General features: G+C 35.8%; 1 pseudogene; it reads right to left on the minus strand.

Annotated features, from left to right (window-relative positions):
* Positions 1-299: 299 nt before the first annotated feature.
* LOC117916638 lies at positions 300-1,852 on the minus strand (annotated as a pseudogene).
* Between the last annotated feature and the right edge of the window lie 20,190 nt (positions 1,853-22,042).

Raw genomic sequence — 22,042 nt, forward strand, 5'->3', positions numbered from 1 at the left:
ATATACATATATATATATATATTGGTAATAACTGGTCCTTAAATGTTTATAAAATATGTGAGAATGTATTAGGAATAGAAGAAAGTGTGGTGCTACCCATACAGTGAAGACTGAAGAGCCAAAGAAACGGTGGACAAGACGGACAGGTGGTAAAATTCATATTTTAATTTCATATTAGGTAGTTAAAGAGGGAGAGTTGGGTGGGATGAGAAGCTGAGGTAGTAGACACTAGACAACAACCTACAGTATTATACTAAATTAATTTCCTTTGAATTGCAGTTACTACAACAACAATAACCTTATAACAAGATAAATCTGATTATAGGAAACACCCATCACAAGAATCTCATCCAATGATAAGTAACTTCTTACAAACTTTCCAACGATTATTATAAGCATCATGCAACAATGTTTTCAAATGAACCCCACACCGAAAAAACAGAAGAGTACTTACCACCCCAAACAGATTATTCAGGAAAAAGACAGGATCCAAACAGGAAAGCGGTAGAGGAAGCTAAGATTTTTGAGAGAGTCTTAAGATGTTCCTAGAACAGGTTTGGCTCAAAACCATTGACAGTCACGCCACCATCGACACAAATAGTCTGTCCAGTAATGTAAGATGATGCTGGTAGACAGAGGAATGCCACCAAAGATGACACCTCCTTCGGATCTCCCACACGGCGAAGTGGAGCTCGATTTATCACCCCTTCCAGAAAGGTTTTGTTACTGAGCATCTGCAACCCAGATTATGCAAAAGACAGAAAAGAGAGAGGAATTGATTATTGAATTTTCCCAGACAAAACAGAAGAGCAACTGAATTACCTGATCCACCATCGGAGTTTTGATGTACCAAGGAGCAACTGCATTACTTCTAATATTATCTTCCGCCCACTCGCATGCCAAATTCTTTGTAAGTTGATTCATTGCTCCTGAAAAATCACAAAATGAAAATGATAATGACACGCCGAGAAGGCCACAAGGGCCACAACCCAAGAACTTGCAATATATATATATATATAATGTGGATCATGTAACGAAATACCTTTGGTCGCTGAATAAGCAGACAGATACTTGAGTGACACTACGCCTGCAACAGAGGAGATGAATACAATGCTTCCCGCTCCTGATGCCTTTAAAAGGGGGTGTGAGAGTTGGGACAGATGATACACAGATTCAAAATTTATGGCCATGATTGTTGAGAACTCTTCTGCCGTGACCTCTACTGTTGGTTTCTGAATAACAATAGCAGCGTTGTTGACCTGAGTCCGGAACCAAAAAATAAATAAATAAAATATATCAAGTAGGGGAACTCAAATTGTAGGAAGTTCGACAAAGTATGTGGAATTAATATCATGGATAGGAACCTTAGACTAGAGGAACTTACAAGGATATTCAGCTTCCCATTGAACACAGAAGAGACAGTCTCCATTAGCTTCTCCATTTGGGCCCGAGAGGATACATCACACACTGAACCACTCACTCCAAAACCTTTAGCTTTCCAATCCTTTAAGCATTCATTGAGCTCGCTTTCTTTCGAGAACACGTGTGTATGGTTGCTCCTAATCCAGCCAGTTCCTCCACAATTGCATGCCTGCAGAATTGATACATACGTTTATATATAGGAAGGTATAGTCCAAACCCAAAGACATAAAAACAGGTATCACCAACCCAATTCCTTTAGTTCCACCGGTTACAAGAGCAGTCATTCCCTTGAGAGACCATCTACTATCTCCAGAGCTGCACCCAAATGTCTGAGCCATGCCTCCTCCTCTACTCTACCACTCTTTGAACTGAAAATGGAACAGAAACAACATAGCAAATGACATAAACCTTGACAGGACTTCTTACAACTTGAAAACAAAAGACAACTGATAATGGTCAAAATGGTCCCAATGGCCCTCTCAAACCTCCATTTTCTTTTTATTCTAATGTAATGGGATAAAGCAAAGAAAATTGGTGGCTAGCTTTTGGCTAACACCAGGCCCACTAAACGAATCAGTCGACTGAGATGACAAAAATGAGTACAGAAATGGATCAGCTCACACTTGTTTGGAGCAAGAATAACAACCAAACATATGCTACACCACCATACCACTCTGCACTGGTGAAAGCTGAATGCTGCTTCTTCCTGCTTCTTCTCATTTTTTTTCTGTGTCTCTGTCCATACTTTATAATCGAAGTAGGAAACAGGGATGAATCACACTTATACAGTACTTTTGACTTCCTATGCTTACAACACTCTTCTTTTTCTTCTTTCTTCTCTAATTTTTTCTTTTTTTTTTGGCCCTTTATCTTGCCCCATTCCATGAGATATTTTTAATATTAATATTACTCACTATATTTACATTTTTTTATATATAATAATATCATCTTCCTGTATTTAGAACGATGTCCATTTACCCTATTTATAAAACATAAAAAATATTAAATATCGTCACAAGGATGTACTTAATTAATCTCAATAACCTTTTCTAAATTTATTTATTTTTTTACCAATTTTTATCCTCTCATATGATTTTCAAGAGAGCCAAATTTTAAAATGCTATTTTTTATTTTTTCTAAATTTTGAAAAATTAATAATTCAATTAATTAAAATTATAATATTTTTGACAAAAAAAAATAAAACCTTAGTTATCTTTAATTATGGTTTTAGTCTTTACTATTTGAAATGTTATACTATGTAGTTTAATATTTACACTTGAATATTTTTATGAAATTTATCACAAATACTAGACACATTAAACCCCTATAATTAGTCTAGAAGACTCTAATGATGAAAATGAATGTGAAAGTGAATATGTTTGTTCATATAAAATAATAAATATGATTTCTTCAAAAGTAAATAAATAAATTTTTTTTGATGTCATAAAATAGAGGATTCAACATAAAAATTCAATATTTGTTATGTTTAAAAGATTTAATTCTTACAAATTAAAGAGATAAGTAGACTTCAAGAACCCAAATCTAATCAATATTAAAGATGAAATATTTAATAGATTCAAAACTATTCACAAACTTATAACTATTCAAAATTTACATGATGAAATATAAGAAATTAATAAATAGAGAATTAAATCAGCTCAAGTAATAAAATGAACAAATTATACTCTTAATGATAAAGAGTAAAAAAGAATCCCTTACTAGTCAAGATCTAAGAATAGTAATTTCATACACTCATTTACCTTTAAAAACATTTATTGACTTACTATCTGAAGTAAATTTTCAAACATGACATATAAAAATAAAAATAAGTGTTGAAGATAATAGATTCAGACCTATGCATGAATAATTAATCATAATAAAATATTATGAAAAATCAAGAGAAAAGATTTTGGTTATAAAGAAAAGTAAGTTAAAGATAAATTATAATTTTTCAAATGTTTATCTATGTCAAAATAAATGTTGTTTTGGAACTTAATTCTATAATTTGAGAAAATATCAATGTCTTAATAACTATAGATTATGGGAAAATACCAACAAAAATTTAAAGTAAAAAATATTCTCTATTAACTTAAAACATAAAATATTACAACTTTTGCTGGGCCTATTAAAACTAATTTGACTAAAGAATATCTACATGCCATTAAACCATATTATGAAAAATTCCTACTGAACTAGTCAGACCGTCGACTGGATCTTGATCCGATTTGGTTCATGCTTGGTTCGGTTTCGGTCTTTCTTTTGTTGCAAAAATAGGCCTCCATTTAGAGCACACGACCCACTCACCGCATTGCCTCCCACGGCCTAAAGGCCATGTGACCTGTTGGAGATGAATGAGATTTATAAACCTTTTTTCATCCCCTTGAATTTCCAATGTGGAGTGAGCAGTAGCTTAGTAGCTTATTTAAACAAAATCAAGAGGACTTGATCCTTTCAAGGTTTAAGGTAACTTGGAACAACCACTCAGCTACTTATCCAAATGTTAATGTTTGTGAAACTAAAGAAAAAAATATGTATATTATTTCAGAAATTCAATATGAATAAAATAATCTAGTATCTTTTAAACTTTTATATATATATATAATGCAATTTTTCTTCAATTTTCAACATACATTTTCAAATTTTACATCTTTTATTTAATAAAATTTTAATTATTAATACATTTATATAAAAGATGAAAAAATAAATATAATTGGTTTTTAATTATATATATATATATATATATATACACCCAGGACAAGGTCATATGCAATAAGGAGATGAAATATGCCATGGATTCAAATAAAAGAAGAGGGTTAGAAAATACAGAAGATATCCAACCAGAAATTTAAAGAGAAGGAACCAAAAAACTTGTTAGTTCATAATAAGCTTAAAACCGACCATGTAGGCGGTATCAAATAAAAAGCATAAAACCGACCATGTAGGCGGTACAAAATAAAAAAGAAAATAAAAAACATAAAATTAAATCAAAGCATAATTAAAAACCATCCATATAGGAGGTAATCAAAACATACTTATATATTACATAAGGAGAATATCTTACAATGGATCAAGGTAGGAAAGCTTGAAGAAAGCTTGAAAGCTTTGAAGGCTTAAAGGGATTACATGATGAGAGAGAAAGAAGAGAGAAGGCAGAGCATAAGCTAGAGAGAGAAACTAGGCGGAAATTAACTTGTGTTTACAAATGAGGCCCGAGCCTCCTTAAAAAGGAAAAAAGGGAATCTTGAACAGTAGGCCCGTGCTTGAATAGTAAAAGTGAACAGTATCAGAGAACTGTAGAACTTTTGACTATTATCCTGGAAACTTGCTTTCGGCTGAAAAGACTGCTGGTCAGGGAGGAAAATATTCTGAGCGATGATCCATAAGGAGCTGAGTATCTTGAATAGTGGATTTGAACGGTAAAGGATCAATTCTTTTACTGCAAAATATCTGATATAGGGAATCTGCTGCAATGAGATGCCCCATATTTTTTGGGTATGCTTCAAAGTCTCTGCTGATGACTCTGGCTCTCCAATGCTTGATTTGCTTAATAATTGGCTCTGCACAAATATCGCCTCGAATTAATGGACTGGACAGAAGAGTAGGTCTTCTATTTTGATAATGAAGATTAACATAATGCTGGGCTGGAAGAAGGCTGCCTCTAGAAATCCATTCAGGAGCTTTGCTAATAAAAAGGGCATCAACAAACTTTTTGTTTAGCTTAAAGCCTTGGGTTAAGCTTAGACTAATCTTTCTGCCAAAACTGCTAGCTTGACTTGGATCAGAACAGATAAGTTGGTAAAGCAATCCATAATCCATAAGCAATTGTGGAGTTAGGATTAAAACTTCACTTTTGAAGGCAAGGTTAATTGGCTGGTAATACTGCAGATCAATGCAGGCTCTGCTGATAGTGAAATTTTTATTGCAGTTGCAATCTTGCTTGTTGTCTTGTTGATGAAGAAGCGGCTCAGTACAATTTCTGCAAAGAGTTGAGCCATCAAATTCCATTTCCTTGATTAAATTTAATCCTGGAATACTGAGACCAGGAATGGCTGAGAGATAAATGTGCAGATCCTGTAGATAGGCTGAAATAAAAACTTGCTTTTCTTCTGCACTGGACTTGGCTTTATCACAAATTAGCTGGTAAATATCAACTGGCTTAAGATTGGATAGGATCTCATTCCTTCGGTGAAACATTCTAAAGATAATGCACTCCTGCTCTTCCTTACTTAATTTCACATCCACCAGTGGGGTGAATGGTTTTTCTCACCGATTTCCAGTGGGGAAAAAGGGGCTTCTTGGCTTACATCTTCTTTAGGAAAATTAGCTATTTCTAGCCTTTTTTCCAGGGCCCTGCACCTAGCCTGCAAATCACAAATACACTTATGAACAGATAAGGGGTTAGTATCAAAAGACGAGAAGTCTAAGGGGAAGGGTTCTTCCACTAAAGGTGGAGAACCAGAAAAATTTCCTTCTTCCATAACAGGGGAGGAAGGATGCTTAAGATCTGGAGGAGAAGGATCAGAATTAGATTCTTGAGATCCTGAAGCAAAATCATAATACAAAGGCTTGAATTTTTCTGATAAGACTGAATAAGGTTTCATGTAAGAAGATGATTTCTTAAAGGATAGCCTTTTGGGAACCATGATCTTGTGAATCCTGCAAAAATTCACGAGTCAAGAAATCAGGGATTGAATTATTTTCTCCTTTAATATATTCAATTTGAAAATCAAAATTGCTTAAAATGGCTTGCCATCTAGCAAAAATATGCTTAGAAGCTATATTTTTAACATCTTTTTGCAAGACAGATTTTGCTGATAAACAATCAACTCTTAATAAAAATTCTTGATTTAAAAGATCATCTTGAAATTTTGAAATGCATAAAACAATGCTTAAAATTTCCTTTTTGATGGTGCTGTAATTGTGACAAAGTTGGGCATGGTTCCAAGTACCAGAAGTGAATCTAACCAACAATTCTTGATTATTACTTCTTTGCTTAAGAATTCCACCAAAACCTATGTCAGAAGCATCCGTCTCAACAATCTTAAAGGCTTTATGATCAGCTAAGGCGAGACATGGTAAGGTTTTGACTCTAGATTTGACTATCTTGACAATCTTGGTATGATCTTCATTCCAAGGAACTGGATTTTTCTTAAGTCTTTGTCTTAAAGGGGCACATAATTGGCTTAAATCTTGTATGAAATCTGACACATAATTAAGGCTTCCTAAGAAACGTTGCAATTGTTTCTTATCCTTAATCTCATCAGGAAACTTATCAGCAAACTCAATTGATCTTTGAATGGGAGTGAAAGTTCCTTGGTGAATATGATGACCTAGGAATCTTACCTTAGTTTGAAAGAGGTTAATCTTAGTGGCTGACAAGCTTAGACCATTACTCTTAACAGTCTCAACAAACTTGTTGAGATGTTTCCAATGTTGTTCAACAGAATCTGAATAAATCAAAACATCATCAATGTAAACAATAATGAAATCGGAAAACTGGTTAAAGATTTCATTCATTATGTTTTGAAACTCAGAAGGTGCATTCTTAAGGCCAAAGGGCATTACATTCCACTCATAATGACCAAATGGAACCACAAAGGCTGTTTTGTACCTATCCTTTTCCGCAATTTGGATTTGCCAAAATCCTGATTTCATGTCAAACTTAGAGAAAACTTTGGACTTCCCTAATCTTTGAAGGAGGTCTTTTTTATTTGGGATAGGATACCTGATCCATCTTAAAACATCATTTAGGGGCTTATAGTTGATGACTAGTCTAGGTGTTCCTCTTTCAAGTTCAGCTTGTTTCTGGACATAAAAGGCAGAACAACTCCAAGGGGACTTAGACTTCCTAATCAACTTTTTATCAATGAGATCCTGGATTTCCTTTTCACAATAGCTTAACAAATCCTTGTTCATTTGGATTGGTCTTGCTTTAGTGGGAATATTTTTCTCACTAAAATCAGGCTCATAAGGTAATTCTACCTCATGCTGCTTCCTATGCCAAAAAGCATTAGGAATGTTAGAACATACTTCCCTAATAACTTTATTCTTAAAATTTTCTATGGCATCTTGAGTTTTCTTAACCTTCAATTGATCTTCTATTCTAATCAGAGCAATCTCTTGCTTTAAGAGATTAATATGATTTTGCTTAGCCTTAATCACCTGATCTTTTATGGTGTTTATACTTCTTTCTCCAGGTGGATTGGCAAATTCAAACAGAATTTCCTTATCTAAAAGCTTAGTTCTTATACCTTGATCATCTACCCACATGGGAAAGATGGAGCTTAAGAAAGGGGCTCCAAGGAGAGCTTTCTCCTTGAGATCTTTAACAAGAATGAAGGTTTGCTTAATGCAAATGCCTTGGTTGCAAACATGGGCATTCGATAGCTTGTACTTGATAATAAGCTTTTTACCATTAGCACCAAAAAGAGTTTGGCTGGTTTTCTCATAAAGCTGGGTAGGTACAAGACCTTCTTGTAGACAATTCAAAGCTGCACCTGAATCAATTAAAGCAATAATATCAAGGATAAATTTATTCTTAATTACTATAGTAAGGGAAACTTCCCACTTTTGGAAGATAACTTTACTAATAGTATTTAAGTATGCATTTATCTTATCACTATTGTCTTGTGAAGATTCAAGAACTTCTTCAAAGTCTTCCTTTTTAGGATTACTGTGGTAAAAACCTATCCTATTGATATAATCATGAGGGATAGGGAATTCTGAGCTTGTAGGTTGTTTTAGGTTCTTAATGTCCTTCCTATATTGCCCTATTTCTTCTTGAAGATCCTTAATAGTCAGGGTATTAAGGATAATCTTTTTTTCTTGCTTATCACTTTGATCCTTAAAAGGGTTTTGGATAGAAGGTTCTTTGGTTAATCTAATTAGTCCATTATCCTTTGCTTTTGGACTAATACTCCTTTTAACCAAAAGGATTCTCCTATGAGGTGTTTCGGGAAGAGGTGTTTCAGGGATAACAAGATTATCTTTAACCTTTTGGCTTATTCTATCAATGAAAGCTTGATCAATCTGAGGATTTTCCTGAAATTTCTTGGATAATTCAAAAGGCTTAAACAAAGGCTTATTGTCATTCTTAACAAAAGGTTTCTTAAGGTGATCCTGAGTTTCAATAATCTCCTCAACTCTATTGACTTGATTTCCAAGGGTTATGAGAAACATATTAGTATAATTGATTTGTTCCATAATCCTTCTAACATCGGATGCACTAGCAGTTCCTTTATCCTCTGGCTTAGTCTTAAAAGGTGAAGCTGTGACAATGGTTCCATTAATATTCCTTTCTATCTTAGCTTCAGGAGGATGAATGGATTCTATAACAATGTTGTCACTGGTTTTCCATATCTTAGCCTTTGTAGAGGTGTTATTAATACGCTTACTAGGATAATCTGGATATTCCTCTTGTTTGAAGAGTTCAAACCAAATCCAAAACTTAATATTTTTCTTTTCTTGTCTTAAGTAGGCATAAAATTCTTCTTGGTAAATGGTTCTAATGACCTTAGGGACGGTGCTAAAGAACCAATCATTTCTTTGCTTATTGACTTCAGAATAGAAGTCTTTTCTTAAGAGATCCTTGTTGATCTCAAAGTCTTCATCACTTAGACTTATGGTGTTAATCATCTGGGAATAGGTAGGAGACATAACAGGGGACTCATCCTGTTGGGATTCCTCATTTTCCTCAGAGTAAAATGGTCTAGCCACGTTGGTGTGACTCCTGACACCTGATAACTTAATATTCTTAGGGTTTCCTGAGCTGGAACCTTCTTCTTCCCTAGTGGTTCTAACAGGGATGGAAGAGCTTGAAGCTCTAGAGGGTTCATAAACAGAAACTCTAGGGCTGCTGGAATGTCTGAAAGATTTGGAGAAAACCAGTTCTCCTCCTCCATCAGGATATTGAACAATTTGTTCAATACTTTCAGAACGCTGTGCTATGGCTGGAACAGCATTAGCAAAATGCCAATTTTCTGGAAAATCAACATCTTTCCACAAGATCTTCTTGGGGATGATGAAATCAGACTTATCTAGCATATCAGAGTGAAAATAGGTGGTCTCACCTTTAGGACTGGTGCAAAGAGCCCCAGATCCCACGCTTGTGTTCATGCTTTTATAGGCAAACCTGGTTATGATGGAAACAGGACTGTTTCCTGGTTTGATCTTAAAGCCATGGGTCTTAATATGCAGGACAACTGAATCTAAGATGTCTGCATCTCTTATTCTAACTGTGAAGTTAGGATAGCACTGGAAATAAACTGGGCCATCATTCAGTCCAGCTTGGACTGCGCCTATAATAGAATCTCGATATTCGAGATGCCTATTATCCCTTAAACACATGACAATAGAGGTGTTTAAACCTAATCTTGTCAAAGGCTTAGCTGCTACTTGAATCATACCAAAGTGTATGAAATTATAGCCATCTTTCTTATGCTTATCAATGGATCTGTTATCTAGAAGTCTTATGACTTGGTCGTCTTGTTCTAAACTGACTGACATTTCAGAGGTCTTGATGGTATAATCTGTGAAGAACTTAAAGGTTCCTTTCTTATAAATTTCTTGATTAGACACCTTGGGTAACTTCCAATCATCTAAATCATTTTGAATCTTAGGATAATTGATCTCTTCACTGTTTACAACAGTATCTTGAGAATCACTGGATCTCCTAGACATGGTTCGGAAAATTGAACTCATTTTAGGGTTTTTGAACTAGAGCCTAATAGCAGATTGACAAACCTGATGAGACGTCACCCCAACCCTCTTACAGCCTAACAAACGCCTATCCCCGGCTAACAACGGCTCAACCGGCAGGGCTCGCGCTCCTAGGCACACTGCTACCTATCCTAGGATAGTCCAAGAACACCCAAAACAAGGCCCAACTTCCCTTCCCCGTGGCTCTGATACCATAGACACCCAGGACAAGGTCATATGCAATAAGGAGATGAAATATGCCATGGATTCAAATAAAAGAAGAGGGTTAGAAAATACAGAAGATATCCAACCAGAAATTTAAAGAGAAGGAACCAAAAAACTTGTTAGTTCATAATAAGCTTAAAACCGACCATGTAGGCGGTATCAAATAAAAAGCATAAAACCGACCATGTAGGCGGTACAAAATAAAAAAGAAAATAAAAACCCTAAAATGAGTTCAATTTTCCGAACCATGTCTAGGAGATCCAGTGATTCTCAAGATACTGTTGTAAACAGTGAAGAGATCAATTATCCTAAGATTCAAAATGATTTAGATGATTGGAAGTTACCCAAGGTGTCTAATCAAGAAATTTATAAGAAAGGAACCTTTAAGTTCTTCACAGATTATACCATCAAGACCTCTGAAATGTCAGTCAGTTTAGAACAAGACGACCAAGTCATAAGACTTCTAGATAACAGATCCATTGATAAGCATAAGAAAGATGGCTATAATTTCATACACTTTGGTATGATTCAAGTAGCAGCTAAGCCTTTGACAAGATTAGGTTTAAACACCTCTATTGTCATGTGTTTAAGGGATAATAGGCATCTCGAATATCGAGATTCTATTATAGGCGCAGTCCAAGCTGGACTGAATGATGGCCCAGTTTATTTCCAGTGCTATCCTAACTTCACAGTTAGAATAAGAGATGCAGACATCTTAGATTCAGTTGTCCTGCATATTAAGACCCATGGCTTTAAGATCAAACCAGGAAACAGTCCTGTTTCCATCATAACCAGGTTTGCCTATAAAAGCATGAACACAAGCGTGGGATCTGGGGCTCTTTGCACCAGTCCTAAAGGTGAGACCACCTATTTTCACTCTGATATGCTAGATAAGTCTGATTTCATCATCCCCAAGAAGATCTTGTGGAAAGATGTTGATTTTCCAGAAAATTGGCATTTTGCTAATGCTGTTCCAGCCATAGCACAGCGTTCTGAAAGTATTGAACAAATTGTTCAATATCCTGATGGAGGAGGAGAACTGGTTTTCTCCAAATCTTTCAGACATTCCAGCAGCCCTAGAGTTTCTGTTTATGAACCCTCTAGAGCTTCAAGCTCTTCCATCCCTGTTAGAACCACTAGGGAAGAAGAAGGTTCCAGCTCAGGAAACCCTAAGAATATTAAGTTATCAGGTGTCAGGAGTCACACCAACGTGGCTAGACCATTTTACTCTGAGGAAAATGAGGAATCCCAACAGGATGAGTCCCCTGTTATGTCTCCTACCTATTCCCAGATGATTAACACCATAAGTCTAAGTGATGAAGACTTTGAGATCAACAAGGATCTCTTAAGAAAAGACTTCTATTCTGAAGTCAATAAGCAAAGAAATGATTGGTTCTTTAGCACCGTCCCTAAGGTCATTAGAACCATTTACCAAGAAGAATTTTATGCCTACTTAAGACAAGAAAAGAAAAATATTAAGTTTTGGATTTGGTTTGAACTCTTCAAACAAGAGGAATATCCAGATTATCCTTGTAAGCGTATTAATAACACCTCTACAAAGGCTAAGATATGGAAACCAGTGACAACATTGTTATAGAATCCATTCATCCTCCTGAAGCTAAGATAGAAAGGAATATTAATGGAACCATTGTCACAGCTTCACCTTTTAAGACTAAGCCAGAGGATAAAGGAACTGCTAGTGCATCCGATGTTAGAAGGATTATGGAACAAATCAATTATACTAATATGTTTCTCATAACCCTTGGAAATCAAGTCAATAGAGTTGAGGAGATTATTGAAACTCAGGATCACCTTAAGAAGCCTTTTGTTAAGAATGACAATAAGCCTTTGTTTAAGCCTTTTGAATTATCCAAGAAATTTCAGGAAAATCCTCAGATTGATCAAGCTTTCATTGATAGAATAAGCCAAAAGGTTAAAGATAATCTTGTTATCCCTGAAACACCTCTTCCCGAAACACCTCATAGGAGAATCCTTTTGGTTAAAAGGAGTATTAGTCCAAAAGCAAAGGATAATGGACTAATTAGATTAACCAAAGAACCTTCTATCCAAAACCCTTTTAAGGATCAAAGTGATAAGCAAGAAAAAAAGATTATCCTTAATACCCTGACTATTAAGGATCTTCAAGAAGAAATAGGGCAGTATAGGAAGGACATTAAGAACCTAAAACAACCTACAAGCTCAGAATTCCCTATCCCTCATGATTATATCAATAGGATAGGTTTTTACCACAGTAATCCTAAAAAGGAAGACTTTGAAGAAGTTCTTGAATCTTCACAAGACAATAGTGATAAGATAAATGCATACTTAAATACTATTAGTAAAGTTATCTTCCAAAAGTGGGAAGTTTCCCTTACTATAGTAATTAAGAATAAATTTATCCTTGATATTATTGCTTTAATTGATTCAGGTGCAGCTTTGAATTGTCTACAAGAAGGTCTTGTACCTACCCAGCTTTATGAGAAAACCAGCCAAACTCTTTTTGGTGCTAATGGTAAAAAGCTTATTATCAAGTACAAGCTATCGAATGCCCATGTTTGCAACCAAGGCATTTGCATTAAGCAAACCTTCATTCTTGTTAAAGATCTCAAGGAGAAAGCTCTCCTTGGAGCCCCTTTCTTAAGCTCCATCTTTCCCATGTGGGTAGATGATCAAGGTATAAGAACTAAGCTTTTAGATAAGGAAATTCTGTTTGAATTTGCCAATCCACCTGGAGAAAGAAGTATAAACACCATAAAAGATCAGGTGATTAAGGCTAAGCAAAATCATATTAATCTCTTAAAGCAAGAGATTGCTCTGATTAGAATAGAAGATCAATTGAAGGTTAAGAAAACTCAAGATGCCATAGAAAATTTTAAGAATAAAGTTATTAGGGAAGTATGTTCTAACATTCCTAATGCTTTTTGGCATAGGAAGCAGCATGAGGTAGAATTACCTTATGAGCCTGATTTTAGTGAGAAAAATATTCCCACTAAAGCAAGACCGATCCAAATGAACAAGGATTTGTTAAGCTATTGTGAAAAAGAAATCCAGGATCTCATTGATAAAAAGTTGATTAGGAAGTCTAAGTCCCCTTGGAGTTGTTCTGCCTTTTATGTCCAGAAACAAGCTGAACTTGAAAGAGGAACACCTAGACTAGTCATCAACTATAAGCCCTAAATGATGTTTTAAGATGGATCAGGTATCCTATCCCAAATAAAAAAGACCTCCTTCAAAGATTAGGGAAGTCCAAAGTTTTCTCTAAGTTTGACATGAAATCAGGATTTTGGCAAATCCAGATTGCGGAAAAGGATAGGTACAAAACAGCCTTTGTGGTTCCATTTGGTCATTATGAGTGGAATGTAATGCCCTTTGGCCTTAAGAATGCACCTTCTGAGTTTCAAAACATAATGAATGAAATCTTTAACCAGTTTTCCGATTTCATTATTGTTTACATTGATGATGTTTTGATTTATTCAGATTCTGTTGAACAACATTGGAAACATCTCAACAAGTTTGTTGAGACTGTTAAGAGTAATGGTCTAAGCTTGTCAGCCACTAAGATTAACCTCTTTCAAACTAAGGTAAGATTCCTAGGTCATCATATTCACCAAGGAACTTTCACTCCCATTCAAAGATCAATTGAGTTTGCTGATAAGTTTCCTGATGAGATTAAGGATAAGAAACAATTGCAACGTTTCTTAGGAAGCCTTAATTATGTGTCAGATTTCATACAAGATTTAAGCCAATTATGTGCCCCTTTAAGACAAAGACTTAAGAAAAATCCAGTTCCTTGGAATGAAGATCATACCAAGATTGTCAAGATAGTCAAATCTAGAGTCAAAACCTTACCATGTCTCGCCTTAGCTGATCATAAAGCCTTTAAGATTGTTGAGACGGATGCTTCTGACATAGGTTTTGGTGGAATTCTTAAGCAAAGAAGTAATAATCAAGAATTGTTGGTTAGATTCACTTCTGGTACTTGGAACCATGCCCAACTCAATTACAGCACCATCAAAAAGGAAATTTTAAGCATTGTTTTATGCATTTCAAAATTTCAAGATGATCTTTTAAATCAAGAATTTTATTAAGAGTTGATTGTTTATCAGCAAAATCTGTCTTGCAAAAAGATGTTAAAAATATAGCTTCTAAGCATATTTTTGCTAGATGGCAAGCCATTTTAAGCAATTTTGATTTTCAAATTGAATATATTAAAGGAGAAAATAATTCAATCCCTGATTTCTTAACTCGTGAATTTTTGCAGGATTCACAAGATCATGGTTCCCAAAAGGCTATCCTTTAAGAAATCATCTTCTTACATGAAACCTTATTCAGTCTTATCAGAAAAATTCAAGCCTTTGTATTATGATTTTGCTTCAGGATCTCAAGAATCTAATTCTGATCCTTCTCCTCCAGATCTTAAGCATCCTTCCTCCCCTGTTATGGAAGAAGGAAATTTTTCTGGTTCTCCACCTTTAGTGGAAGAACCCTTCCCCTTAGACTTCTCGTCTTTTGATACTAACCCTTATCTGTTCATAAGTGTATTTGTGATTTGCAGGCTAGGTGCAGGGCCCTGGAAAAAAGGCTAGAAATAGCTAATTTTCCTAAAGAAGATGTAAGCCAAGAAGCCCCTTTTTCCCCACTGGAAATCGGTGAGAAAAAACCATTCACCCCACTGGTGGATGTGAAATTAAGTAAGGAAGAGCAGGAGTGCATTATCTTTAGAATGTTTCACCGAAGGAATGAGATCCTATCCAATCTTAAGCCAGTTGATATTTACCAGCTAATTTGTGATAAAGCCAAGTCCAGTGCAGAAGAAAAGCAAGTTTTTATTTCGGCCTATCTACAGGATCTGCACATTTATCTCTCAGCCATTCCTGGTCTCAGTGTTCCAGGATTAAATTTAATCAAGGAAATGGAATTTGATGGCTCAACTCTTTGCAGAAATTGTACTGAGCCGCTTCTTCATCAACAAGACAACAAGCAAGATTGCAACTGCAATAAAAATTTCACTATCAGCAGAGCCTGCATTGATCTGCAGTATTACCAGCCAATTAACCTTGCCTTCAAAAGTGAAGTTTTAATCCTAACTCCACAATTGCTTATGGATTATGGATTGCTTTACCAACTTATCTGTTCTGATCCAAGTCAAGCTAGCAGTTTTGGCAGAAAGATTAGTCTAAGCTTAACCCAAGGCTTTAAGCTAAACAAAAAGTTTGTTGATGCCCTTTTTATTAGCAAAGCTCCTGAATGGATTTCTAGAGGCAGCCTTCTTCCAGCCCAGCATTATGTTAATCTTCATTATCAAAATAGAAGACCTACTCTTCTGTCCAGTCCATTAATTCGAGGCGATATTTGTGCAGAGCCAATTATTAAGCAAATCAAGCATTGGAGAGCCAGAGTCATCAGCAGAGACTTTGAAGCATACCCAAAAAATATGGGGCATCTCATTGCAGCAGATTCCCTATATCAGATATTTTGCAGTAAAAGAATTGATCCTTTACCGTTCAAATCCACTATTCAAGATACTCAGCTCCTTATGGATCATCGCTCAGAATATTTCCTCCCTGACCAGCAGTCTTTTCAGCCGAAAGCAAGTTTCCAGGATAATAGTCAAAAGTTCTACAGTTCTCTGATACTGTTCACTTTTACTATTCAAGCACGGGCCTACTGTTCAAGATTCCTTTTTTTCCTTTTTAAGGAGGCTCGGGCCTCATTTGTAAACACAGTTTAATTTCCGCCTAGTTTCTCTCTCTAAGCATTTGCTCTGCCTTCTCTCTTCTTTCTCTCTCATCATGTAATCCCTTTAAGCCTTCAAGCTTTCTTCAAGCTTTCAAGCTTTCCTACCTTGATCCATTGTAAGATATTCTCCTTATGTAATATATAAGTATGTTTTGATTACCTCCTATATGGATGGTTTTTAATTATGCTTTGATTTAATTTTATGTTTTTTATTTTGTTTTTTATTTTGTACCGCCTACATGGTCGGTTTTATGCTTTTTATTTGATACCGCCTACATGGTCGGTTTTAAGCTTATTATGAACTAACAAGTTTTTTGGTTCCTTCTCTTTAAATTTCTTTGTTGGATATCTTCTGTATTTTCTAACCCTCTACTTTGTTTTGAATCATCTGCATAATTCATTTGTTCATCTGCATATGACCTTGTCCTGGGTGTCTATGCTCTGATACCATAGACACCCAGGACAAGGTCATATGCAATAAGGAGATGAAATATGCCATGGATTCAAAACAAAGAAGAGGGTTAGAAAATACAGAAGATATCCAACCAAGAAATTTAAAGAGAAGGAACCAAAAAACTTGTTAGTTCATAATAAGCTTAAAACCGACCATGTAGGCGGTATCAAATAAAAAGCATAAAACCGACCATGTAGGCGGTACAAAATAAAAAAGAAAATAAAAAACATAAAATTAAATCAAAGCATAATTAAAAACCATCCATATAGGAGGTAATCAAAACATACTTATATATTACATAAGGAGAATATCTTACAATGGATCAAGGTAGGAAAGCTTGAAGAAAGCTTGAAAGCTTGAAGGCTTAAAGGGATTACATGATGAGAGAGAAAGAAGAGAGAAGGCAGAGCATAAGCTTAGAGAGAGAAACTAGGCGGAAATTAACTTGTAAAATAAGCTGTGTTTACAAATGAAACCCGAGCCTCCTTAAATAGGCAAAAAGGGAATCTTGAACAGTAACCATGAACAGTAGACCGACCTTGAATAGTGCTTGAATAGTGAACCGACCGTCCTTGAATAGTGCTTGAATAGTGAACAGTGAACAGTAGAACTTTTGACTCTTGAACCGGAAACGTGCTTTCGGCTGAAATGACGGCTGTCAGGCATCTTTAAACTGTGTGAACACATGCTTGCTGCTTTTGGTGCAGAAACTGCAGAGCTTGAAATATTCTTAATGGAAGACATAAGGCTGATGATTACTTAGATCTTCTTATTGGAGGAAGAATTCCTTCACAGTCATCACCATTGTCTGGAAGGTAGCTTGTTGAATCATCAGACTCTGCATAAGAATTCTCTTGGGAAAAGCTTGAGCTTCCTTCTTCAAGGATTTTCTGGAAATCTTGAGGGGTCTTAGCTGCTGCGAGCATGGCTTGTAACTGTTGCTTTTTGAGGAGGAACTGAGACATATCATCACTGGCTGAGACTTGTTTAGGATTCTTGAGGAAATACTGCTTGACTGTATCAATAGATGCATCATTTTTCAAGGCATCCCACCATTTAGTTTTAAAAGTCCTTCCCAGAGACGGAAAGGCTGCTGATTCGTCTGTAATGATAATATAGTCCCACTGGACTATCCAAGCAAGGCCAAAAATGCTGAAAAAGAAAAGTGAAGGGGGAAAAGCTGAAAGTTCTCTAGGGATATCAAAAGAACTTCTGAATAGCTCAAAGCCATCCAGGACGGGCTTAGGAAGAATCTTAATAGTTGGTCCATAATGAGTCCACCAATTGTGGAACCAAAATGGGAAAGAGGAAAGCTGATTCTTAGATGGAAAATAGAACATCCATGAATGATGGAAGTCCCTATTCTGGATCAGAAAAGCATTAAACCATGCTCTCTGATAATCCCAATAATTAAAAAACCTTGGCTTTGATGGTTCAGAAAATTCTTTTGAAAGATTAGGATTTCCACCCCATTGCTTAACAGTAAGAATTTTATGGATATGGCAGGTGGAGAACGCCAAACCCATATTGCTGAATTTGTCAGCATGATGCTTAATCTTAACAGAACCAGTTTCTGTAAGTACTGCTTCATAAAACTCTCTTGTTTTTAAAATATCACCAGAGGGATAATGAAAATTTTCTTGAAAAGCTTTTGCAGCAATCTCTCTGGGGTTTTCAGAGAAAAATTCTCTTTCTATAACCAAAAGAGATTGATTTAAATCATTTTGCCAATATCTTGATTTTGTTGAAAGAGGTGTGGGGTTGGCAGCCACCACAATTTGCTTGTTTGAAAAAGAAGAGCTTGGTGCTAATTCCTTTTGAGAGGGATTAGCCTTAATGACTTGCTTGAAGGTCTGAGACCCTGAAATAGCTGGATACTGGGTGGCCTTGACTGGTTTAACTGGATCAGAATGATCATAGTACAAGGTCATCATCTTGTTTGGCACAGGGTTAGAAGAATGAAGCCTTGCTTCTTCTTCTTCAACTTGTTGGCTCCATAGCATTTTATGGGGAGAAGGAGCTTGACTGGATTGGGTTTTCTGGTTAGGAGCTTGGGTATTCTTTTTAGGGGCCATGGTCTCATGAACCCTGCAAATTCCACGAGTTGAGTGATTAGGAATGGAACTTTCTCCTTTAATAAAATTAGGGTTTAAAATAATCCAATCAGTTGAATTATACTTAAAAGCTATATACTTAATTGTTTTCTCAGATGTGAAAACAACTTTTAAAATTCCTTGATTCAAAATATCAGTTTGAAATTTTGAAATGCATAAAGGAATGCTTAAAATATCATTTATAATGAGATTATGAATGAACTGGGTACCTAAAATCTTAGGTGGATCTATTTTAACCAGATTAATATCTTGACCACAAAGAGTGACAGGATTAGCAAATTCAAAAAGAATTTCCTTATCAAAAAGCTTTGTTCTTATACCTTGGTTATCTACCCACAGGGATAAATAGAGCTTAAGAAGGGTATTCCTAGGAGGGCTTTTTCCTTAAGATCCTTAACAAGGACAAAGTTTGCTTAATACAGATGTCATGGTTACGGATATCAACATCTGTTAATTTATACTTAATGGCAAGTCTTTTGCCATTGGCTCCAAATAGAGACTGACTAGTCTCTTCGCATAAAGGAATAGGTACAAGACCTTCTTGAAGGCAATTATCAGACGCTCCTGAATCAATCAAAGCAATAATATCAAGGACAAATATATCTTTGATTACTATAGTAAGGGAGATTTCCCACCTTTGGAAGATAACCCTACTCACAGTATTCAGAAAATTATTTGTCTCATTATCATTAACTTGAGAAGATTCTGGAATATCCATGAGATTACCTTGGTTGACAATTTATTGATTTGATCTTGAAGATCAGAGAGACCTAGACTTATGAATTGTCTTAACTCCTTAATCTCCTTTTTATGCTGCTTAACTTCTTCATGAAGTTCCTTAATGCTGACTTCCTTGGGAGACTGTTGGTCAAACCTGTTTAAGATATCATTAAGGTTATAAGGATTAACAGTCTTCTTGCTTCTACCTTAACAACAGATTTCTTAAAAACTTCATAGAGATTTTGCTTAGTCTTTTCATCTTCAACCTTTCTTAAAGTATCAAGGATAAATTCCTGATCTTGGCTTATGACATTTATAGTTTTAGGACGACAATTACAGTTACCTTTAATACAAACGGCTTGGTCACTAGAAGGTTGGCTAGAAGCTTCACCACTACTGTCTAGTTGATTAATGTCATCTTCATTATCTGAATCAGTCCTTGATTCAGAATCTGTGGAGCTTAACATTACCTTACAAAGCATATTTTTTAGGTCATCTGAGACACTTAAGTTATTAATCTTTTGCTTAACTCTACAATCTTTTTTGTAATGGCCGACTTTGCCACATTTAAAACAGATAATTGGCTTGACGTCTAAAGGAGTTTCTACCTTTTTCTGGGTATCCTTGTTGACTCTTCTTTGGACGTGTCTTGACTGCTTAGTATCATTCATCCTATAGTTGTCATAGGTACCTCTCTTACTGTGGTAAAACTTATCTTTGCTAGGCTTCCTGCTTGGTTTTTGCTTAGAGGGAGGCTTAGTTTCCTTTTGGCTGAAACCAAACTGGCTACAGAATGAACCAAATTCATTCTTGTAGATTTTCTGTTCATTCTTCATTTGTTGCTTAAGCTTGAAGTCATTGCACAACTTAATCCCTTCAGCTGTGACAATGCTTATAATCTCACCATAGGTTAGCTTATCATAAGGGATTTGACCATTATACTGTTCCCTTATCTTGATCCTAATTCTCTCAGAGAAAAGCTTGGGTAATCCTGAGACGAATTTTTCTTTCCAAAAAGACTGGTTACAGTCTGACCTTAGCATGACTTTGGTTAGGAAGACTTCCTTATACCACCTAAAATCATGAAGCTTAGGACACTTAAGGTTGGTCAAGAGATCTGCAGTTTTATCCTTAATTTTTGCAGGATCTCCAATGAAGTGCTTGGATATTGAGTAGATTAGAGTAGCCACTGCATCCTCTATATCTTGGCCATCTTCATCCTTAACAACTTCACTATTCTCATTAATCCTATAGGCTTTAAGGATACTATTTCTATCATCGAAAGTGAGATAATTATCCCACCAACCCTTAAGCTGACCTGTAAACCCAGCAACAATGGTCTGAGCTACAGCATGATCTGGCAGTCTATTGTTTAACTTATAGGCTGTACTTACCATGGTCATTTCTTGAAGCTTAGTGAGTATGTTATACTCGGTCATACCGTCTATGTTCCATTCATAGATAGTACCACTGGTGTATGAGGCTTGAGTATACTGATTTCTTTCCTCAAACTGCATGTCAGGGAAAGTAGGTCTAGGATAGTAATTCCTAGTCTTAAAGGTTTCCAAATTGTTAATAATTTGATTATGGGGTTCCTCAAACATCTTAATTAGTTCATCAGCTTCTTCTTCTGAACTAATATCACCTTTAACCATATTGATTCTCTCATGAGGCTGGACAGTCAAAGGGGCAATAAGATTATCCTTAATCTTCTGATTAATCCTATCAACAAAGGCTTGGTTGATTTGGGGATTTTCTTGGAATTCCTTAGAAAATTCAAAGGACTTAGTGCTCTTAATGTTATTAACACGCTTACAAGGATAATCTGGATATTCCTCTTGTTTGAAGAGTTCAAACCAAATCCAAAACTTAATATTTTTCTTTTCTTGTCTTAAGTAGGCATAGAATTCTTCTTGGTAAATGGTTCTAATGACCTTAGGGACGGTGCTAAAGAACCAATCATTTCTAGGCTTATTGACTTCAGAATAGAAGTCTTTTCTTAAGAGATCCTTGTTGATCTCAAAGTCTTCATCACTTAGGCTTATGGTGTTAATCATCTGGGAATAGGTAGGAGACATAACAGGGGACTCATCCTGTTGGGATTCCTCATTTTCCTCAGAGTAAAATGGTCTAGCCACGTTGGTGTGACTTCTGACACCTGTTAGCTTAATATTCTTAGGGTTTCCTGAGCTGGACCTTCTTCTTCCCTAGTGGTTCTAACTGGGATGGAAGAGCTTGAAGCTCTAGAGGGTTCATAAACAGAAACTCTAGGGCTGCTGGAATGTCTGAAAGATTTGGAGAAAACCAGTTCTCCTCCTCCATCAGGATATTGAACAATTTGTTCAATACTTTCAGAACGCTGTGCTATGGCTGGAACAGCATTAGCAAAATGCCAATTTTCAGGAAATCAACATCTTTCCACAAGATCTTCTTGGGGATGATGAAATCTGACTTATCTAGCATATCAGAGTGAAAGTAGGTGGTTTCACCTTTAGGACTGGTGCAAAGAGCCCCAGATCCAACGCTTGTGTTCATGCTCTTATAGGCAAACCTGGTTATGATGGAAACAGGACTGTTTCCTGGTTTGATCTTAAAGCCATGGGTCTTAATATGCAGGACAACTGAATCTAAGATGTCTGCATCTCTTATTCTAACTGTGAAGTTAGGATAG

The sequence above is a fragment of the Vitis riparia genome, chromosome 6 (genome assembly GCF_004353265.1).
Source record: "Vitis riparia cultivar Riparia Gloire de Montpellier isolate 1030 chromosome 6, EGFV_Vit.rip_1.0, whole genome shotgun sequence".
NCBI lineage: Eukaryota > Viridiplantae > Streptophyta > Magnoliopsida > Vitales > Vitaceae > Vitis > Vitis riparia.